Genomic DNA, 24,550 nt, shown 5'->3' with positions numbered 1-24,550 from the left:
ATGGCCATCATCAAAATATCTACAAAAAATAAATGCTGGAGAGGGTGTGGAGAAAAGGGAACCCTCTTGCACTGTTGGTGGGAATGTAAATTGGTACATCCACTATGGAAAACAGTATGGTGGTTCCTAAAAAAAAGAAAAATAGAACTGCCAGATGACCCAGCAATCCCACTCCTAGGCGTATACCCGGAGAAAACCATAATTCGAAAAGAAAGAGTTTTTATGTTTGAAGAACATTAAAGTTTGGTGAAGATTGATTTTTCCCCACTGCTGTTGTAAAAGAAGCCCGTGCCCGGTTTTGTTTGCAATAGAGAGCTCTGTTTACTAATTTCAGAATTGATGAAAGAATCAGAGACTTTTGCAACTGGATGAGACCTTAGAAATTATCTAGACAAATAACTCAAAGTTTTCCATGCAGATGCTCATCTCATTTTCCCTTAAATACCTCCAGCGATAGAACATTCTCTGCCTCCTGGGCCACCACATTTCATTTTAAGAGCTCCTGCTAATTCTTTCTTTCAATCGAGTCTCAACCTATATCTATAATTTCTATCCCATCACTCTCTTTTCTTTCCTTATCCAAATGGCATCCCAAATCTTCATTTTTTTCTGGTCCTGATTTCCTCAATTCTTTCTTATATAACATGATTCTGGCTTATTTTGTCATTCTGATGGGTTTTCACAGTATACCCTTCGTTTAAAAAATGTTCATCCTTAAGTCTGTGGCTCCAAACCAAAGACAGTGCTCAAAGAACTGTTAGTAAACTGCAAAATGAAATAGTATTGTTGTCTTCCTTGATCCATACACCATGTTTTATGTGAATAATATGGACAAAGACTGAATATGATGATTTTATGCAAACATTCAGAGGACTAATAAAAACTCTGGATATTAAAATAGACATATTAGGGATTTGGGAACTGGAAAAAGAGATTAATAGAATCAAGAGGTAAATTGTAAAGAAATTTGAGAAGGAGGCTGCTGAGATGGAGGACTTCCTCATGTACCTACTTTAGTCTTGGGAAAATGGCTGTGAGTATAGTATCACCATTAATATCTCTTTGTGGAAATTGGAGACCTGCAAACACTATGTGAGCCCTCAGGCATAGAGAATTATTATTAAGTCTGATTACAGATACTTCATTTTTATTGTATTTATGTCTGATACTTCAAGGAATATTACTCTAGTTTACACATTTTAAAACAATGATAGTTGCTGTTAGCAAGTATATTCTACCAAGCCACACTAGACCTCACAAGATTTGAGGAAATTGTCAAAAGAGTCAGCAATTACTTTTAAAAAGCTAACTACAATGCATACAGGTAACGTTTAAGTCAATTTTCTTTTTAAATTGTGACAAAATGCTGGAGGTAAGTTCTGACATGCTTTCACTCATGAGATGAGTTTGGAATTGCATCACATCACCAACTTAACTTACAAAATCTACTATATATTCCTCCAGAATATCTTTAAATTTGGAATAAGTCATTCCCATTGGCTTTATGGAGACTAGTGTTCTAAGATCAAGCATAGTGCTTACCTTTGATCCAGTCAAAAGGTCAACTGAAGTTGTTAGACCCAAGCGGTCTACGAGGGATTCCAACTCGCCCAAGAACCACCAAGAGTCGAGAGCCGTTGCAACACGCAAGAGGTTTATTAGGAGCCGATGCACCGGGGTTCCCTGAACCTCACGCAGGAGGCCGATGGGGAACCCCTAAAAGCGGAATCACATACTTTTTATAGGTTTATTTATTCATAGGGCGGGTATATTCTCACAATGATTGGGTAAATGTGGTGACTTTTGAATTCATTGGCTTAGGAACTTTTGTCCCACCTTCTGGCCGTTATAGTTGTCTGTTCATTGTGGCGGTTAGGGCGTATACCTGTTACGGGCAACTGGAAAATTACCCGCTGTCTGGCAAGTCCCCGTCAACTGAAAAACTCCAAGAATTGGTTTCGATAGGGAGAAGGAGTGGCGCACGATAGGGAGAAGAATTGGTTTCGATAGGGAGAAGGAGTGGCGCACGATAGGGAGAAGAATTGGTTTATGGGAACAAGTGAGGGGGTGGAAAGTCCCTAAAGGCCCCACAAAGTGAAGTCTGCTAAATAACATCATGACAGGTAAGTATAGTTAGTTCACCAGGAGACAGTATGAGCTTTACCACTGAGACTGAGTCTGCAAAGTGGCTAGTGACAGCAAGAATGCCCACCAACAGCAACAGCTAGCTTCACTGCATAAGTCATCATCCTGAACCATCCAGGCCAAAGCAGAGCTAGCTCTGTATTCATGTTTGGTTTTGTATTCCTCACATTGCTTAAAAGTTTATTTGGCTTAATGGGAAGATGGCCATCTTGGTAAGAAGCTGGAAGAAGGACTCAAATTCTTGAAAGCAGATAATGGTTCTGATATTGAGACATTATCATGTATATATGTTTGTATTGTTGTGTGTATCTTCAAGACACTGCCAGGAAGGCTGCAGGAGACTGCAAGAGACAATCTTCCTAGATCTTCAGCCAATTCAATCTAAATCAGAAGAATGACCTTAGAAATGTTTCTCTCAAATGACCATTCAAGTTTAATGGTGTAAAGCAGATGGATGATAACAGTATATTGTACAAATTAGAAGGAAAAATGTTTGTGTATCATTTGTTTTGTGGTTGTTGTTAGTTTCTGAAATCTGTATTTCTAAATGGAAACAACTTAGTAAAAAGCTGTAGCAAATTTTTCAAAATTGCTTTGAAGATTTTCAAACACACAAAATCAGAGAGAATCACATATAAAACCTCCATATACTCATCACCAAGATTCAGTAATTATCAACATTTTGCCATTCTTGTTTTATTTATTCATTCCCTTGTTTTTATTTTCTAGAATATTTTAAAACATGTACATCAAATGTATCTCTAATTGAGAGCTAATTTCTCAAAATTTTGAGAACACTTAAACAAAGTTTAATGTGGGGAAAAAAGAAATATTTTAGGTAAATATTGATAAATATTTGCATGCATCATTCCATTTTGAAAAACATTCATATGTTACATTTTTTACTATCCAAAGTATCTAATAGAAGAAAATAAATATTTTACATTTTTGAAAAAAAAATAGATTAGGTTACTGCCATGCTCCTGTGATGTGTTCAAAGTTTAGAATTCTAGATGGGTTTCACATGGTAAGTTATCCCAAACATTAACAAAATTCTTGTTTTCTATAGGAGATAATTCTAAAGTTATTTTTAAAAGCTCTACTATTAGTCTTTTTCTTTGATTATGGCTTTTTGTTGGAAAAATTGGTGTGCTCAAATATAGTTCTTAACTTTATCTCAAAAAGTTATCCAAGGAGAAAAAATCTGTACATTTAACAAGTTCATGTTCTACTTTAGGAATAATAAAAGTATATATATACAATAGTCCCCTCTTATCCACACAGGATACATTCCAAGTGGATGCCTGAAACTGCAGATGGTACCAAACTCCACATATACTGTTTTTTCCTGTATGTATATACATGTGATGAAGTTTAATTTATAAATTAAACAAACACTGTGCTACTGTGACAGTAGATCTAATAAAACTGAGATGGCTACAAGTGGCTAATGGATGGGACATACTAGACAAAGGGATGATTCACATCCTGGGCTGGGCCAAGTGGAATGGTGCGAGATTTCATCATGCTACTCATAATGGTGTGCTATTTAAAATATATAAATTTCTTATTTCTGAAATTTTCCATTTAATGTTTTCAGACAACCATTAATCGCAGGTAACTGAAACTGTGGAAAGTGAAACCGCAAATAAGGGAGGACTACTGTATATGTAAATATATATATATCTGCATATATATACATACTGTTATATATGTACCTATGTATATGTATTATATATCTCAAGAAGCTATATATATTTATACTGTTATATATGTGTATATATTAAGAAGATACACACACAGTATCTTATTGAATGAGTAGGCACCTTTGCTTTACTTTTGTTGATATGCTACACGGTTAAATTAATCTAACAAATTAACACTGGGAACACCACTGGGCAGCAGGCTTCTTTCTTCCCAGTCCTGATTTCATTCTGTACATCCTCTATCACTGTGCTACCTTGATTCTCCTTGCCATGGCACCTGTGCCTTCACCTGTAGGCTTTCTGTCTGGTGATATAAGAAGCCCCTTCTAGTTCATGCACCAGCTGGAGTCACACTGACTGGCACCTTGCCTAAGAAGCATGTATAGAAATTGGAAAAAGTCAAACACTGGCTTAGAGAAGAAGGGCAACAATGAGAATTTAGAAGAAAGAGAAGCAGATTTTCAATTATTTGCTGTTTGTATTTGTGAAGATGTGCTGAATGGAACTGTGGTTTAAATTGTATATAAAAGAAAATCTATAAAACATAGCCCCTTTAATTCTGAAATTCAATTAATCAATGACAATGTAGTTTCCAAGCTTCCAAAGAAATTTTTGAAATTAAAGCACATGTAAAAGGGCCTTATGTTGTGATATCACACTTATTTGAATTTCCCTGTAGCTTCCTGTGATACAGAAATTAATCTATAACACCTTTACTTGTTCTGCTCCTATGCTTCTTTCCCTATGATTAATGGCTTTAAAGGGGGAAAAAGAAACTGTTTCATTTGAAACTACTTTCTCTAAATGGTAAAAAAAAAATACTAAATTTTACTTTGCAAATCATTCTCTGCCCACTCATCTCTGTTTTTGCAAAATTATCTTCTGTATTCAAAGATATTTTCCCTACAAAATCAAGATAAAAAACTAATTATACCTACTTAATTAAAGATTATATGTTTAGTTTCATGAAGAATCTAGAAATGACAAGAATATTAAATTTTTTCCCTTGTTTCTCCTCAAAAAACAATACATATTTGAATTTTGTTGCACAAAGCTCTAAAATTATCTAATTAAAAAAAGTATTGGAGATTTAGTGGAAGACATAGTAACCACAAATCATATAATAGAAATAATAAGCATGCTCTACTCAGACTAAGTATAACATAAAACTCAATTACTAATACAATGCAATTGCTCCTCCTTATCAGTGAATTTTGAAAGCAAAATTTTCAACTAATTTTAGAATACAGATAGTGTTTAGTAATACAAAAATCAATATTTTAAAGCTGCATCTACATATAGAAACTACATTCATGTTTTTCTGCCATGATTTTGTGACTGGCTTCCTCTCTTTTATCCAATGCTTATTTAATGACTGCCCGGTATATTCATCTCACTTCCCTGTCTGCTAGGAATCCGTTCCTAAACATTTCAGCTTTGAGTGGTCTTCCTCTTTCTTGAATTCTTATTGAAAGATAAAACTTTGTTAAAAAGGCCGCAGTTAATAATCTACCATTTAAAATTATTAATTGCTTTTTGTTTATTATATGTATTATTTATACATAACCTCAATATTACTATTTCTGAAGAAAAACTAAACATTCATTTTAAGAAAACTATAAAACTTAGCAAAATACTCCTCAGTGATTTAACAATACAACCTATCATTTAATATTGCCAATAACTTGGAATAGTTTTTAATTCTTGATTAATGCAGCTTTAATCACATAACTCAACTTTAACCATAATATGTAGATAATTCTTAATATTAAGAATTCAGTAATGATTGAATGTTATAGAGTAATGAGTTACATCCAATCTCTTAGAATCATTTAACAATCCTTCCAACAAATGAGCACCACCAAGGCCCATAAGAATTTGTTTTTGAGTTGTAAACTAAATAAAATGCAGGGAGTGACCCCTTCACTGATTTCAATGAATATATTTATTCAATTCCTGCTAGTAAAAATTATTCTTTCCCCATTATTCTCATTAAAATTCCATTTGAGTCAACGTTTTTAACCTCTAAACAATATAGTTCCTTAGTGCATATTTGTACATTCAAATTTTTATTCAGTGCAATGTATGATTATATAGTCTCTCAGTGTAAGCTGAAGTTTGTTTGATTGGAAATAGTATATTATTTTAGTTTATGACAAGATTTCAGATGAGCATAAGGCTTGTAACCCACTTTATCTGGAGGAATGTTTATTTTGAGTATCTCAGTTTTATTTGTACATACATAGTTCATTTTTGTTTTTATTTTTATGAAATAAATTTTTAATTTAATTCATCATTTTCAAGGTATCCTTATTTTTCACACTGGACTTATAACCACACATCCACTAAAGGTAAATGTGGAATTTTTTTCTTTTTAAATTTTATTTAATTCATTTTTTTTTATACAGCAGGTCCTTATTAGTCATCAGTTTTATACACGTCAGTGTATACATGTCAATCCCAATCTCCCAATTCATCACACCACCACTGCAAACACCCACCACTTTCCCTCCTTGGTGTCCATATGTTTGTTCTCTACATCTGTGACTGAATTTGTGCCCTGCAAACCAGTTCATCTATACCATTTTTCTAGGTTCCACATATATGTATTACTATGCGATATTTGTTTTGCTCTTTCTGACTTACTTCACTCTGTATGACAGTCTGTAGGTCCATCCACACCTCTACAAATGACTCAATTTCGTTCCTTTTTATGGTTGAGTAATATTCCATTGTTTATATGTACCACATATTCTTTATCCATTTGTCTGTCAATGGGCATTTAGGTTGCTTCCATGACCTGGCTATTGTAAATAGTACTGCAGTGAATACTGGGCTGCATGTGTCTTTTTGAAATAGTTTTCTCTGGGTATATGCCCAGTAGTGGGATTGCTGGATCATATGGTAATTCTATTTTTAGTTCTTTATTTAGGCGGTACACGGGCCTCTCACTGCTGTGGCCTACCTACTGTGGAGCACAGGCTCCGGACGTGCAGGGCCAGTGGCCATGGCTCAAGGGCCCAGCCGCTCTGCAGCATGCAGGATCCTCTCAGATCGGGGCATGAACCAGTGTCCCATGCATCGGCAGGCGAACTCTCAACCATTGCGCCACAAGGGAATCCTATTTTTAGTTTTTAAAGGAACCTCTATACTGTTCTCCATAGTGGCTGTATCAATTTACATTCCCACCAACACTGCAAGAGGGTCTCCTTTTCTCCACACCCTCTCCAGCATTTGTTGTTTGTAGATTTTCTGATGATGCCCCTTCTAACTGATGTGAGGTGATACCTCACTGTAGTTTTGATTTTCATTTCTCTAATAATTAGTGATGTTGAACAGTTTTCATGTGCTTCTTGGCCATCTGTATGTCTTCTTTGGAGAAATGTCTATTTAGGTCCTATGCCCATTTTTGGATTGGGTTGTTTGTTTTCTTAATACTGAGCTGCATAAGCTGTTTATATATTTTGGAGATTAATCCTTTGTCCATCGATTCATTTACAAACATTTTCTCCCATTCTGAGGATTGTCTTTTTGTCTTGTTTAGGATTTCCTTTGCTGTGCAAAAGCTTTGAAGTTTCATTAGGTCTCATTTGTTTAATTTTGTTTTTATTTCCATTACTCTAAGAAGTGGACCAAAAAAGAACTTGCCATGATTTATGTCAAAGAGTGTTCTTCCTATGTTTTCCTCTAAGAGTTTTATAGTGTCTGGTCTTACATTTAGGTCTCTAATCCATTTTGAGTTTATTTTTGTGTATGGTGTTAGGGAGTGTTCTAATTTCATTCTTTTGCATGGAGGTGTCCAGTTTTCCCAGCATCATTTATTGAAGAGACTGTCTTCTTGATTGTATATCCTTGCCTCCTTTGTCATAGATTAGTTGACCGTAGGTGTGTAGGTTTATCTCCGGGTTTTCTATCTTGTTCCATTGATCTATGTTTCTGTTTTTGTGCCAGTACCATATTGTCATGATTACTGTAGCTTTGTAGTATAGTCTGAAGTCGGGGAGTCTGATTCCTCCAGCTCCGTTTTTTTCCCTCAGGACTGCTTTTGCTATTCAGGGTCGTTTCTGTCTCCATACAAGTTTTAAGATTTTTTGTTCTAGTTCCATAAAAAATGTCATTGGTAATTTGATAGGGAAAACATTGAATCTGTAGATTGCTTTAGGTAGTATGGTCATTTTCACAATTTTGATTCTTCCAGTCCAAGAACATGGTATATCTCTCCATCTGTTGGTATCATCTTTAAGTTATTTCATCAGTGTCTTGTAGTTTTCTTCATACAGGTCTTTTGTTTCCCTAGGTAGGTTTATACCTAGGTATTTTATTCTTTTGGTTGCAATGGTAAATGGGAGTGTTTCTTTAATTTCTCTTTCAGATTTTTTATCATTAGTGTATAGGAATGCAAGAGATTTCTGTGCATTAATTTTGTACAGTGCAACTTTACCAAATTCATTGATTAGCTCTAGTAGTTTTCTGGTGACATCTTTAGGATTCTCTATGTATAGTATCTTGTCATCTGCAAACAGTGACAGTTTTACTTCTTCTATTCCAATTTGTATTCTTTTTATTTCTTTTTCTTCTCTGATTGTTGTGGCTAGGACTTCCAAAACTACGTTGAATAATAGTGGTCAGAGTGCACACCCTTGTCTTGTTCCCGATATTAGAGGAAATGCTTTCAGATTTTCACCATTGAGAATGATGTTTGCTTTGGTATTGTTGTATATGGCCTTTATTATGTTGAGGCAGGTCCCCTGTATGCCCAGTTTCTGGAGAGTTTTTATCATAAATGGGTGTTGAATTTTGTCAAAAGCTTTTTCTGCATCTATTGAAATGATCATGTTTTTTCTTCTTCAATTTGTTAATATGGTTTATCACATTAACTGATTTCCATATATTGAAGAATCCTTGCATCCCTGGGATAAATCCCATTTGATCATGGTGTATTGTTCTTTTAATTTGTTGTTAGATTCTGTTTGCTAGTATTTTGTTGAGGATTTTTGCATCTATATTCATCGGTGATATTGGTCTGTATTTTTTTTTTTTTTTGCAGTATATTTGCCTGGTTTTAGTATCAGGGTGATGGTAGCCTCATAGAATGAGTTTGAAGTGTTCCTTCCTCTGCAATTTTTTGGAAGAGTTTGAGAAGGATGGGTGTTTGCTCTTCTCTAAATGTTTGATACAATTCACCTGTGAAGCCATCTGGTCATGGACTCCTGTTTGTTGGAAGACTTTAAATCACTGTTTCAATTTCATTACTTGTGATTTGTCTGTTCATATTTTCTATTTCTTCCTGGTTCAGTCTTGGAAGGTTATACCTTCCTAAGAATTTGTTCATTTCTTCCAGGTTGTCTATTTTATTGGCATAGAGTTGCTTGTGGTAGTCTCTTAGGATGCTTTGTATTTCTGTGGTGGTTGTTGTAACTTCTCCTTTTTCATTTCTAATTTTACTGATTTGAGTCCTCTCCCTCTTTTCCTTGATGAGTCTGGCTAATGGTTTATCAATTTTGTTTATCTTCTCAAAGAACCAGCTTTTAGTTTTATTGATCTTTGCTGTTGTTTTCTTTGTTTCTATTTCATTTATTTCTGTTCTGATCTTTATGATTTCTTTCCTTATGCTAACCTTGTGTTTTGTTTGTTCTTCTTTCTCTATTTCCTTTAGGTATATGGTTAGATTGTTTATTTTAGATTTTTCTTGTTTCTTGAGGTTGGCTTGTATTGCTCTAAACTTCCCTTTTAGAACAGCTTTTGCTGCATCCCATAGGTTTTGGATCATCGTGTTTACATTGTAATTTGTCTCTAGGTATTTTTTTATTTCCTCTTTGATTTCTTCAGTGATCTCTTGGTTATTTAGTAATGTATTGTTTAGCCTCCATGTGTTTGTGTTTTTTACGTTTTTTCCCTGTAATTCATTTCTAATCTCATAACGTTGTGGTCAGAAAAGATGCTTGATGTGATTGCAGTTTTCTTAAATTTACTGAGTCTTGATTTGTGACCCAAGATATGATCTATCCTGGAGAATGTTCCATGTGCACTTGAGAAGAAAGTGTAATCGGCTGTTTTTGGATGCAATGCCCTATATTTCAATTAAATCTCTCTGGTCTATTGTGTCATTTAAAGCTTATGCTTCCTCATTTATTTTCATTTTGGATGATCTGTCCATTGGTAAGTGAAGTGTTAGTGTCACTCACTATTACTGTGTTACTGTCGGTTTCCTCTTTTATAGCTGTTAGCAATTGTCTTACGTATTGAGGTGCTCCTCTGTTGGGTGCATATATATTTATAATTGTTATATCTACTTCTTGTATTGATCCCTTGATCATTATGTAGTGTCCTTCCTTGTCTCTTGTAACATTCTTTATTTTAAAGCCTGTTTTATCTGATATGAGTATTGCTACTCCAGCTTTCTTTTGATTTCCTTTTGCATGGAATATCTTTTTCCATCCCCTCAGTTTCAGACTGTATGTGTCCCTATGTCTGAAGTAGGTCTCTTGTAAACAGCATATAGATGGGTCTTGTTTTTGTATCCATTCAGTGAGCCTGTGTCTTTTGGTTGGAGCATTTAATCCATATACATATAAGGTAATTATCAATATGTATGTTCCTATGACAATTTTCTTAATTGTTTTGGGTTTGTTTTTGTAGGTCCTTTTCTTCTCTTTTATTTCTCACTTAGAGAAGTTCCTTTAGCATTTGTTGTAGAGCTGGTTTGGTGGTACTGAATTCTCTTAGCTTTTGCTTGCTGTAAAACTTTTGATTTCTCCATCAAATCTGAAAGACATCCTTGTCCTGTAGAGTAATCTTGCTTGTAGTTCTTCCTTTTCATTACTTTAACTATATCATGCCACTTCCTTCTGGTTTGTAAAGTTTCTGCTGAGAAATCAGCTGTTAACCTTATGGGAGTTCCCTTGTATGTTATTTGTTGTTTTTCCCTTGCTGCTTTCAATAATTTTTCTTTGTCTTTAATTTTTGCCAATTTGGTTACTATGTGTCTCAGTGTGTTTCTCCTTGGATTTATCCTGTATGGGACTCTCTGCACCTCCTGGACTTGGGTGGACATTTCTTTTTCCATGTTAGGGAAGTTTTCGACTATAATCTCTTCAAATATTTTCTCGCGTCCTTTCTCTCTCTCTTATCCTTCTGGGAACCCTATAATGCGAATGTTGTTGTGTTTACTGTTGTCCCAGAAGTCTCTTAGGTTGTCTTCATTTCTTTTCCTTCTTTTTTTTTTTAGTCTGTTCTGCAGCAGTGAATTCCACCATTCTGTCTTCCAGGTCACTTATCTGTTCTTCTGCCTCAGTTATTCTGCTATTGATTCCTTCTAGTGTAGTTTTCATTTTAGTTATTGTATTGTTCATCTCTGCTTGTTTGTTCTTTAATTTTTCTAGTCTTTGTTAAACATTCCTTTCATCTTCTTGATCTTTGCCTCCATTTTTCCCCAAGGTCCTGGATCATCTTCACCATCATTATTCTGAATTCTTTTTCTGGAAGGTTGCCTATCTCTACTTCATTTAGTTGTTTTTCTGGGGTTTTATCTTGTTCCTTCATCTGGTACATAGCTCTCTGCCTTTTCATCTTGTATATCCTTCTTTGAATGTGGTTTTTGTTCCACAGGCTGCAGGATTGTAGTTCTTCTTGCTTCTGCTGTCTGCCCTCTGGTGGATGAGCCTCTCTAAGAGGCTTGTGTAAGTTTCCTGATGGGAGCGACTGGTGGTGGGTAGAGCTGACTGTTGCCCTGGTGGGAAGAGCTCAGTAAAACTTTAATCTACTGGAATGCTGATGGGTGCGGCTGGTTTCCCTCCTTGTTGGTTGTTTTGCCTGAGGCAACCCAACACTGTAGCCTACATGGACTCATTTGTGGGCCTAATGGCAGACTCTGGGAGGGCTCACATCAAGGAGTACATTCCAGAACTTCTGCTGCCAGTGTCCTTGTCACCACACTGAGATACAGCCACTGCCTGCCTCTTCAGGAGATGCTACAACACTAGCAGGTACGTCTGGTTCAGTCTCCCCTAGGGTCACTTCTCCTTCCCTTGGGTCCTGATGCTCACCCTACTTTGTGTATTTCCTCCAAGAGTGGAGTCTCTGTTTCCCCCAGTCCTGTTGAAGTTCTGTAATAAAATCCCACTAACTTTCAAATTCTCATTCTCTAAGAATTCCTCCTCCAATTGCCAGACCCCCAGGTTGGGAACCTGATGTGGGGCTCAGAACTTTCACTCCAGTTGGTTGACTTCTGTGGGAAAAGTGTTCTCTAGTCTGTGAGTCACCCACACAGCAGTTATTATATTTGATTCTACCGTCTCATTGTGGCTTCTCCTTTGTCTTTGTATGTGGGGTATATTTTATGGTGAGTTCCAGTGTCTTCCTGTTGATGATTGTCCAGCAGCTAGTTGTGATTCTGGTGTTCTCACAAGAGGTAGTGAGAGCATGTCCTTCTACTCTGCCATCTTGGTTCCTAATCCCTCATTTTTGTTCTTGACAGACTGTTTTCCTTATGAAAATTTCTTTTTCTTGATAATATAGTTTAACCACTCTGGGCCTCAGTTTCTTCACCTGTAAAATGAGAATAACAGTGGTCCCTTCCTCAGAGGATGAGCCTGGCATATAGTGAAAAAATGTGGTTGTTAGTACTCTTAGTTGTGGTGGCTAGAGAAAGCACTATCGCAAAACAACACTGGTTTGACATAGTGGCAAATAATCAGTATGCCCGAATTTTTCCTCTGCAGAATCTGTAGTAATGAGTAGTCATTTTGTTGACACAGAATAAAAATTTGGTGATATTTTTCCTCTCTGTGTTCCACGAGGACTCCTGGATGAACTAAAAATTCAATCTAGGTGTACCAAACTATTTCAATTAGAGCAATAACAAGCAGGAAGTATTTGTTCAGCAGGGGGAAGTATATCAAAAGCAGATAAATTATTATATTAAAATCTTGTTTTTTCATGTATTTCATTCATTTTTATCACTTGTCATTGCAATTTTTATTTTTCTCAACTTTCTGTGAAATTATATCTCAAATTATTCAAACTTCTGGTCCATTGGTTGATGCTGTTGAATGAAAAGTATCTTTTCTAGAGCTATTGTATCATGAGCCCTTCACAGGGAGGCTGAGCATGTGTACTCTGGGTTGAGTCAGTGATACAATGTACTGTTTTAAAGAGGTAAAGATTCTTCACATTAACAAAGAATCTAACATTGTGCCCCAGGACTTTCCATGTAGATAGAAAAGCCAGTGTAATATTACTTTTTAGAAAAAAAGAAAGGGCTATGTTCATTAGGACTGTTTCACATGGACGTGTATATACTGTATTATGGACCTAATATCCAGTATAATCTAAATACTACAATTGTAAAGAATAGGTGATTTAATTCCAAATGAAATTAAATTTTAAACAGAGAAGATATTTTTTCTCAGCTTAGACTCTCGCATTCTTCATAATTACTCAAAAATATTACGGATCTTGTCTTAGGAAGATTCACCAGAAAATTGTGGTGTCGTTTTTAGGTGCAAGAATTTAGGAAATGTTAATTGAGAAGCTCCTTGAGTGGTCCTAGAAAACCCACCTAGTGCTTCTCTTTCAGTTTATTATTGTGAATGGGAATGATACTTGTGTTTTAACCTACATTCCTGACAATAGATATCAAGGTATGAAATATGTTTGATTAGCTTTTGCTCTTTGGACAGAAGACAATGGAAAAAATTATACTGAAAATAAACCCACTTCTCTACTTTACACCACTTTCTCCTGACCAAAAAAAGAGAGAGAGAGAAACAACAACAACAACAACAACAACAAAACCTTGAAAGTTGAAAACCCATACCTGTCTGGTCTGGACTGACATTCTGGTTAAGTCTTTCTTTTCTTAATGCTCAAGTTAATATTTCTTTGATTGTGAGAAATAGACTTCTAAATACAACTCCATAGACTCCCCAAACTTACCAGAATTGGAAACAAATGACTTTTTTATTATTCCAAAAATAAAAGACTGCCAAAAGGCTGAGCATTCGCTCTCATTACATTCATTTAAATGAGGTGTCACAGACTTAGAAAGTAATTCTAAAAGGGGAATAGAAACAACTTGAGCAATGGAAGTGTTACAGGATTATGTATGGTGAGCTGACAGCATCATTCACTTTTCATTTGTGATTTATATTCCACTTTACTTCTAAAAGGTTTGAGAAAGTCTAACACTTATTTGGAAATACAAGTCCTGATATTTTTAAAAAGACAGTCACATAACCTTATTACACTATTATCATACCTATAGTATAAGAATTTTTACCACTCCACATGAACACAAATGCAAAAATTGTTTCAATATATTCTTCTTCTTTTTTTTGTTTTGTATATGGATTTATGAAAAAGCGTTGACTGATATTTTAAATGATGCTATTTTAAATAATTTTTGGTGGGGGGAGATAGAAGTGTACACCTTTTTATTTGTTTGCTTTCATCTAAGCCAAAACGATGCATACATAGAAACATCACTTGTGAAAATCAGAGTACAATCTCTTTGTTAACATATTGTTTACCATATTTTTACTAATAAAATTACTTACAAGAAAACGCTTTGAAAGAATCATATTTGACTTCAATCATGACTCAAAGATGTTCTGTCTGGAAATTCAGGGACCATGTTTTATTGTGAAAGAAATTTTGTAGCCTTATTTCAGCAGCACTGAGTTTCTTACTTTTCTGTAATCAGTGAATGGAAAGCAATGATTAATGAGCTTCTCGGCCTGCTCTTTGTCTCACTCATGACACATTTGCCAAGTGCTTCAGCCTGTGAAGCTCAATTACCAAGCTCAATTATTAACAAATTTCTGTGAACGCTTCAAAGCAATTGTGGTAAATAAGAGTCATAATTCTCTGCCAGTTTCCAAATAAGAAATGTATATTAATTGACCAGGATTAATAAGACACTACTCTCTATTTACATACTCCTTGAATTTTTAAGGAATTTAGATTCCTCAGAAGCTTGGGTGTATAGTAAAAAAACTCATTTTTTAAGTTCCTATTATGCTTCCTACTTACATTTTTGACTTTGGAGGATGTTTCTCAAAATCTTTGTTTTGTCTCAGTTTCATTATTTTAAAAATAGAAATGATAATAATGGCAATGACCTCACAGGCAGTTGAGCTCGGGATTATGAAAATGCTTTGTAACTACAAGGTGCAGTGAGTTATTACTGTGAGCTAATTAGAGGAACACTGGTTTATCACCATCTTCATCACAATGTCACCAGTAGGAAGAAAGGGGTTCCAAGTTGTCCATTCTGCTCTGTTTAAGTCTTTTTTTGTGTGTGTGGTACGCTGGCTCCTCACTGTTGTGGCCTCTCCCGTTGTGGAGCACAGGCTCTGGACACGCAGGCTCAGTGGCCATGGCTCACGGACCTAGCTGCTCTGTGTCATGTGGGATCTTCCCGGAGCAGGGCATGAACCTGTGTCCCTTGCATCGGCAGGCGGGCTCTCAACCACTGCACCACCAGGGAAGCCCTGTTTAAGTCTATTTTTAAATGAACAGATAGTATATTCCCACCATGTACACCATACATATTGTAAGGGACATAAAGGTGTATAGAATATGAAAGACAGCTCATATTGTTCCAAGCTTCCCAAACATCAGGGGAGTCACTTGGTCCTATTTAGAAATTCATCCCCAAAGTCTAAATAAAGATATGATTCCTCAACTTTCTTGGCCTTCTCATACACTATTCCTGTTTCTTAGTTGAAAAGATAAATGAAATCCCAAAGTTGGTTTCTCAAGTGTTCATTTACCATCTGCTATGATTGTTGCCCTTGACTTGGAAGGGTTTATCTTGTGGACTCTAGAAAGCAAATGCATAGTGACAGAGGTTGTCTATTGAGCTATTTAGAAGAACTATAATACTGACCGTTCTCAATTCCTAGACTTTGGGAAATGTTAACAGTACCACCCCTGCAACTTTAGTAAGCTGAAGCTTATTTTCACAGACCTGAGTCAAAGGATTTAAAAATTTTGGGGTTCAACACAGTAGTTTTCCTCATATTAGGCCCCTGAAAAAAGGAGAGGAAGAAAAAAACCCTGTGGTTAAAGCACAAAGAAGGGGTACTACTGACTACCTTCAGAAAGATACTGGAATGTGATTAACTTTTATAAAATGTATTTGAGAAATTTGCTAGTTAATAATAGCAGTGCTATCCAGACTGGGGACATCTCTTTCAAAAACTCATTATCCTGGAGTCTTGCACATCAATGCTCATGATTTCCTAAGTACAGTAATAGCAACACCTACTTATATCTACCTGTCATTTGAAGTTATCAAAATGATAAAGAGCTGCTGTTTGGAATCTGCCTCTAGTTTAATACCAAAATGATAGTATAGCTCAGAACTTCATGTCTCATGTCAAAGATATGTCTTGTTTATTGTTTAGATGTTCTAAGCTTCATTTTCATGATAATGGTTACTAAAAGGAGAGCTATGTTCTTCCCAATGGAGCTGCATTCATACTTAGTCCACTTTTTATAAAGGAAATCAAGGAGTGACAAGAATTGTAGTTGCTTTTATGTTCTAGAAATTATTTAGTTTTAGCAACAACAGAGGAGCAACTACTACTATGAATCTGGATATTTTCTCTTTTCTTATTATGCCTAGCATTATTATTTTTATAATTTCTTCATCTCTGAATCTAGGAGGAAAAACACCCTTAAGATTTTCCCCCAGAAACAGTAATAATTAGTAGATTCTAAAATGATCAAGCAATAACCTTTCATAAAAGATTATTTAAAATTGTGCTTCTTTGAATTTTCTATGTTTACCTAATATTATCTACGGGGTAATGTTCCTCTGTGTCCATAACTGTTTTGTTTTTTTTTTTCTTGTTTTAAAGTCATGAAATGAGTGACTTATTTTTTAAAAAATCTATGTTGTCTAAAAACTCATGTACGAGAGGAAAACAAAGTGACTGACTGCTATTATACTGTACTATTCCAAAGTCTCTTTACCCTCCTGCAAGACAGGTTACCAACTCAATATTCAAAATAGTGTAAAAAAGAAAGAAGTCAATGTTACTTAATGGTATAACAATAGGAAAAATTGAGCAAAAACATTAATAATTATTATCATAAATTGTTTACTGCAAAATGGAATAATGAATGACTACTGCTATCTAATTTTTCTAAAGTAAAATGTAGAATAAAGTAAAAAAAGCAAAAAGAAATAGGGCTGACAGTAGGCTACAAAAATGTTGATCATTTTCTTCTAAATCTGACAGATCAAATATTCATGGTATGTGAACTACCCATGCTTTTCCTGAGAATAGAATTTACAGAGTTAGAATAATGTGGAAGGAAAAGGAAAAATCCCTCAGAAGTATAATTTCGCATGGAAGCTGAATTATATATTCCTGAGATTGTTGTTCCCCTGTGACATAGCTTCAATGATGCTTTCTTAGATGGGCAGACCTGAATTGATAGATTGTTCTAGAAAGACAAGAAAGGGTCCCCAGATTTGGATCATGTTGCCCATTCTACCCCCATCACTTTCTACAAGCAACAAGGGTAGAAGGTACTCACTTTACCCTAGAGATTCCTCCAGATGTTGTCAACTATCATCAGTATTTATTTTCTTAGAAAAAATGTTGTCCATTAGTGTAAACACATTTAAATGTACTTTTAAAATAGTCAATATTTAATGGTAAAAAATCTAATAAATTAAAAGCATCTTTAAAATAATATTATTTAATATCAATTAATGGGATTGAAATTGATAATTTGTTCCCTATACTACTCAGTTTTACCAAAAAATAAAATGGAAATTACATAATTTGACCAAAGTTCTCTGCATAAATTATTTCCTTGATTTTTATTTATTTATCAGAGTCTACATCAGAGTCGTGTTTGATGGAATTACAGCAAGATGCATTTCCTAAAGGATAAGGGACAAAGAAATAAATCAAGAATAATTCCATTGGCAGAACGAGCTCCTCTTTCTGCCTTATTTTATTTTTTGAGATGCAGGAAACGTAAAAGATTATCAGTGAAGTAGATTAGCATTTAGATATACAAGCAAACACAAACTGGCTTTTCTCCAGTTTTTACCCACTGATGTCATCTGGGAAATGGGCTGGCCTCACATTTGATATAGGACAATGAAGGTGTGAAGGAGGTGTCAGTGACATAAAGTAAATGTCTGATACAAACATAAATACCAGAGTGATCCCTAACTCTCCAGCTTTCTGGGCTCTATATTATTGGAATACCCAATAAAATAATCTGTATTCTTATTTTGCATTTTATCACAGGAAATATAGAATATTCCTGTTATTGGTGGGATTTTCAAGAGTTGGATTTGGGCCATTGCATGCCCTGATTGTTGCCTATAAGCTTGAACTCTCAACTCTTCCTGCCATCTCTAGACATTTTCTGAACATTTTGTTATAAATTCTCCAGGCTGCTCTAGCTCATTCTTGTTTACTTCTACACAAAATAACAAAGAGATTATTTCCATAATGCCCCAAGTTCAGGGACCTGCCTTTCTCTTACCAGTTGGAAAACTAAATCTTCATGTAGCTTTTACATAGAGAGCAGATACTGTGTTTCAACTTGGATATTGTGTTTCAGAATTGAGAGGCTTATAAATATGTGCTTTTCTAAACTAAAAGTTCCTTAATTTTTTGGTCCCAGGAACTCGTTATACTCTTGAAATACTGAGGTCCTTAAAGAGCTTTCCTTTATGTGGGCTATATCTCCTGATATTTATCTTACCAGGAATTAAGAGAAATGTTAAAAATATTTATATATTAATAATTAATCTAGAAGTGAGAGAGTGGCATGGACTTATATACATTACCAAATGTAAAATAGATAGCTAATGGGAAGCAGCCATATAGCACAGGGAGATCAGCTCAGTACTTTGTGACCACCTAGAGGGGTGGGGTAGGGAAGGTGGGAGGGAGACACCAGAGGGAGGAGATATGGGGATATATGTATATGTATAGCTGATTCACTTTGTTATAAAGCAGAAACTAACACACCATAGTAAAGGAATTATACTCCAATAAAGATGTTTTAAAAAAATTCACCTAAAATAATAATAATAAACACAAGCAGTTAACTTTTTTATGGAAAATAACTGTTTTCCAAAACCAAAAACAATTTCATGAGAACAATGATCCTGCATATTTTTCAAAATTTTTAAACGTCTGGCGTAATAAAAGACAGTGGATTTTCATTTCTGCTTCTGCATTGAAGGTGTTGCAATACAGTGCTTTGGTCAAAATATACAAAGAAAATCTGGATGAAGTTTGTGAAGTATAGGTAACACTCAAAGAAGATTATGAAGAAAATAGAGAGGAGTACAGTCAGTTCTGCATTAATGGCACACATGCATTCCTAAAAAGCACAGGAAAATAAAGTTTTATGAAAACAAGGTTAAGAACAGATATAGTGTTTCAAAATTTCTCAGTGACATGCAAAGAACTGGTTGGGAATCTAATTTAAAAACAGATAGTAATCTAATAAAAATGGTAACAAAGTTTTACACATTAAATAGTTAAGAAATGAATAAATACTATAATACAGCACTTTACCTTGCCAAAGACCTGAAGTTTGTTCATGAAACTAGGTGAACCACCTAGTTGGGTCATGGAACCACCTACCTAGATCCCAGGTCCACCACCCTAAGGGCGAGGGAAGGGAACAAAAGGGAGACAAAAAAAAAAAAAAAAAGAGAGGAGAGAGATGAGAAAGAAAAGAGAACACAAACGTAGAGGAAAAGTACAAGATAAGTTGAGAGGAAATGGGTAAAACTAAAGAGGCGAGAGTGTGGGACCCTGTATCCTTGGCAATTGGAAGGGTTGCACCTTGTGTGTTTCTGTGTAGTGGCAGTGGGAGGGTGAAGTGAAATCTATTAGAACGTCAGATGTGCATGGGTGCATCACAATATCCTTGTGACATGTGTGCTCCAGTGTGTTTTATGTATTCCTACAAGGCACCCACAGTTAGGTGCAGTTTTCTGCATTCATCTAGTGATAACTGTTGGAATAAATTCAGATTTGCAAAACAAGCATTAAAATAGAATTATTTTTTGTAGCCTTTTCAGATAATTGTAGATATTTTTGATATTACATGAAAATTCAACAAGTTTTAGCATCTTAAAACTTAATTGCAATGTCTAGGAAAACTCATATGAGAGGAACACAGAGGCTGTTTCCATCATCTTTCCCTGTGAACCCCTCAGTTTTAAAACCAGCAAAGTGAGGAGGCTGAATGCACTCTGAGTCAAGAGCAAGAGCTGTGTCTCCCTCTTAAGAGAGCACCAGAATCACAACTAACTGCTGAAAAATCGTTGACATGAAGACACTGGAACTCATCAAAAAAGATACCCCACATCCAAAGGCAAAGGAGAAACCACAGTGAAATGGTAAGAGGAGTACAATCACAATAAAATCAAATCCCATAACTACTGAGTGGGTGACTCACAAACTGAAGAACACTTATACCAGAGAAGTTCATCCACTGAGGTGAAGGTTCTGAGACCCATGTCAGGATTCCCAATCTGGGGGTTCAGCAATGGAAGGAGGAATTCCTAGAGAATCAGAATTGAAGACTACAGGGATTTGATTGCAACAGGACTGGGGGAAACAGACTCCACTAATGGATGGCACACATAAAGCCTTGTGCACACCAGGACCCAGGGAGAAGGAGCAGTGACCCGACAGGAGATTGAACAAGACCTACCTGCTAGTGTTGGATGGTCTCCTGTAGCGGAGTGGGGTGGCTGTGTCTCACCGTGAAGACAAGGACACTGACAGTAGAGGTTTGGGGAAATACTCCATGGCGTGAGCCCTCTCAGAGTCCACCATTAACCCCACCAAAGAGCTCAGGTGGCTCCAGTGTTGGGTCACCTCAGACCAAACAAACAACAGGGAGAGAACACAGACCCCCCAGAAACAGAAAAGCAGATTAAAGTTTTACTGAGCTCTGCCCACCAGAGCAATAGCCAGCTCTATCCACCACCAGACCCTCACATCAGGAAACTTAAACAAGCCTCATAAATAGCCTCATCCACCAGAGGACAGACAGCAGAAGCAGGAAGAACTACAATCCTGCAGCACATGGAACAAAAACCATATTCACAGAAGTATAGACCAGATAAAAAGGCAGAGAGCTATGTACCAGATGAAGGAACAAGATGAAACCCCAGAAAAACAACTAAACGAAGTAGAGATAAGCAACCTTCCAGAAAAAGAATTCAGAATAATGATGGTGAAGATGATCCAGGACCTCAGAAAAAGAATGGAGGCAAACATTGAGAAGATGCAAGAAATGTTTAATGAAGACCTAAATGAATTAAAGAACAAACAAACAGAGATCAACAGTACAAAAACTGAAATGAAAACTACACTAGAAGGAATCAATAGCAGAATAAATGAGGCAGAAGAACGGATAAGTGACCTGGAAGACAGAATGGTGGAATTCACTGCTGTGGAACACAATAAAGAAAAAAGAATGAAAAGAAATGAAGACAGCCTAAGAGACCCCCCAGGGACAACATTAAATGCAACAATATTCTCATTATAGGGGTCACAGAAGGAGAAGAGAGAGAGAAAGGACGTGAGAAAATATTTGAAGAGATTATAGTCGAAAACTTCCCTAACATGGGAAAGGAAATAGCCACCCAAGTCCAGGAAGTGAAGAGTCCCATACAGGATAAACCCAAGGAGGAGCACGCTGAGACACATAGTAATCAATTTGGCAAAAATTAAAGGCACAGAAAAATTATTGAAAACAGAAAGGGAAAAATGACAAATAATATACTAGGGAACTCCCATAAGGTTAATAGCTGATTTCTCAGCAGAAACTTTACAAGCCAGACGATAGTGGCATGAAATATTTAAAGTGATGAAAGGGAAGGACCTACAACCAAGATTACTTTACCCAGCAAGGATGTCTTTCAGATTCGACAGAGAAATCAAAAAGTTTACAGCAAGCAAAAGCTAAGAGAATTCAGCACCACCAAACCAGCTGTACAACAAATGCTAAAGGAACTTCTTTAAGTGGGAAACACAAGGGAAGAAAAGGACCTGCAAAAACAAAACAAAACAATTAAGAAAATGGTAATAGGAGCATACATATCGATAATTACCTTAAACATGAATGGATTAAATGCTCCAACCGAAAGACAGAGGCTCGCTGAATGGATACAAAAACAAGACCCATATAGATGCTGTGTACAAGAGACCCGCTTCAGACCTAGGTACACATACAGACTGAAAGTGAGGGGATGGAAAAAGATTTCCATGGAAAAGGACATCAAAAGAAAGCTGGAGTAGCAATCCTCATATCAGATAATGTAGACTTTAAAATAAAGAATATTACAAGAGACAAGAAAGGACACTACATAATGATCAAGGGATCAATCGAAGAAGATATAACAAATATAAATATATATGCACCCAACATAGGAGCACCTCAATGTATAAGGCAACTACTAGCAGCTATAAAAGAGGAAATCAACAATAACACATAATAGTAGGGGACATTAAAACCTCATTTACACCAATGGACAGATTATCCAACAGAAAAGTAATAAGGAAACACAAGCTTTAAATGACACAATAGACCAGATAGAATTTAATTGATATTTATAGGACATTTCATCCAAAAACAGCAGATTACACTTCTTCTCTAGTGCACATGGAACATTCTCCAGGATAGATCACATCTTGGGTCAGAAATCCAGCCTCAGTGAATTTAAGAAAACTGAAATCATATCAAGCGTCTTTTCCAACCACAACACTATGAGATTAGAAATAAACTAAAGGGAAAAAAAAGGAAAAAACAGAAACACACGGAGGCTAAACAATACGTTACTAAATAACCTAGAGATCACTGAAGAAATCACAAAGGAATTGAAAATATACCTAGAAAAAATGACAATGAAAACACGATGATCCAAAACCTAAGGGATGGAACAAAAGCAGTTCTAAGAGGGAAGTTTATAGCAATACAATCCTACCACAAGAAGAATAAATATCTCAAATAAACAACCTAACCTTACACCTAAAGGAACTAGAGAAAGAATAACAAAGAAAACCCAAAGTTAGCAGAAGGAAAGAAATCATAAATATCAGAGCAGAAATAAATGAAATAGAAACAAGGAAGATGATAGCAAAAATCCATAAAACTAAAAGCTGGTTCTTTGAGAAGATAAACAAAATTGATAAACCATTAGCCAGACTCATCAAGAAAAAGAGGGAGAAGACTCAAATCAGTAAAAGTAGAAAAGAAAAAGGAGAAGTTACAAGAGACACCACAGAAATACAAAGCATCCTAAAAGACAACTACAAGCATCTCTATGCCAATAAAATGGACAACCTGGAAGACATAGACAAATTCTTAGAAATGCACAACCTTCTGAGGCTGAACCAGGAAGAAATAGAAAATATGAACAGACCAATCACATGTAATGAAACTAAAACTGTGATTAAAAATCTTCCAACAAACAAAAGTCCAGGATCAGATGGTTTTACAGATGAATTCTATCAAACATTTAGAGAAGAGCTAACACTCATCGTTTTCAAACTCTTCCAAAAAATTGCAGAGGAAGGAACACTCCCAAACTCATTCTATGAAGCCCCCATCGCCTCAATACCAAAACCAAAGATACTACAAAAAAAGAAAATTACAGGACAATATTACTGATGAATATAGATGCAAAAATCCTCAACAAAGTACTAGCAAACAGAATCCAACAACACATTAAAAGGATCATACACCATGATCAAGTGAGATTTATCCCAGGGATGCAGGGTTCTTCAATATATGTAAATCAATCAATGTGATACACCATATTAACAAATTGAAGAAGAAAAAACATATTATCATCTCAATAGATGCAGAAAAAGCTTTTGAGAAAATACAACACATATTTATGATAAAAACTCTCCAGAACGTTGGCATAGAGGAAACCTACCTCAACATAATAAAGACCTTACAAAAAACCCACAGCAAACATCATTCTCAATGGTGAAAAACTGAAAGCATTTCAGCTAAGACAGTAACAAGACAGGGATGTCCACTCTCATCACTATTATTCAACATAGTTTTGGACGTCCTAGCAACAGCAATCAGAGAAGAAAAAGAAATAAAAGGAATCCAAATTTGAAAAGAAGTAAAACTGTCACTGTTTGCAGGTGACATGATACTATACATAGAGAATCCTAAAGATGCTACCAGAAAACTACTAGAGCTACTCAATGAATTTGATAAAGTAGCAGGATACAAAATTAATGCACAGAAATCTCTTGCATTCCTATGCACTAATGATGAATAATCTGAAAGAGAATTTAAGGAAACACTCCCAATTACCACTGCAACAAAAAGAATAAAATACCGAGGAAAAACATACTTGGGAGACAAAAGACCTGTATGCAGAAAACAATAAGACACTGCTGAAAGAAATTAAACATGATGCCAACATATGGAGAGATATACCATGTCCTTGGATTGGAAGAATTAATATTGTGAAAATGACTATACTACCCAAAGCAATCTACAGATTCAATGCAATCACTATAAAAATACCAATGACAATTTTTACCGAAATAGAACAAAAATTCTTAAAATTTGTATGGAGACACAAAAGACACCAAATAGCCAAGCATTCTTGAGGGGAAAAAACGGAGCTGGAGGAATCAGACTCCCTGACTTCAGACTAT

The sequence above is a fragment of the Phocoena sinus genome, chromosome 17, assembly GCF_008692025.1.
Source record: "Phocoena sinus isolate mPhoSin1 chromosome 17, mPhoSin1.pri, whole genome shotgun sequence".
Classification (NCBI taxonomy): domain Eukaryota; kingdom Metazoa; phylum Chordata; class Mammalia; order Artiodactyla; family Phocoenidae; genus Phocoena; species Phocoena sinus.
The sequence above is the reverse complement of the archived record's forward strand: the minus strand, read 5'-3'. Positions refer to the sequence as shown.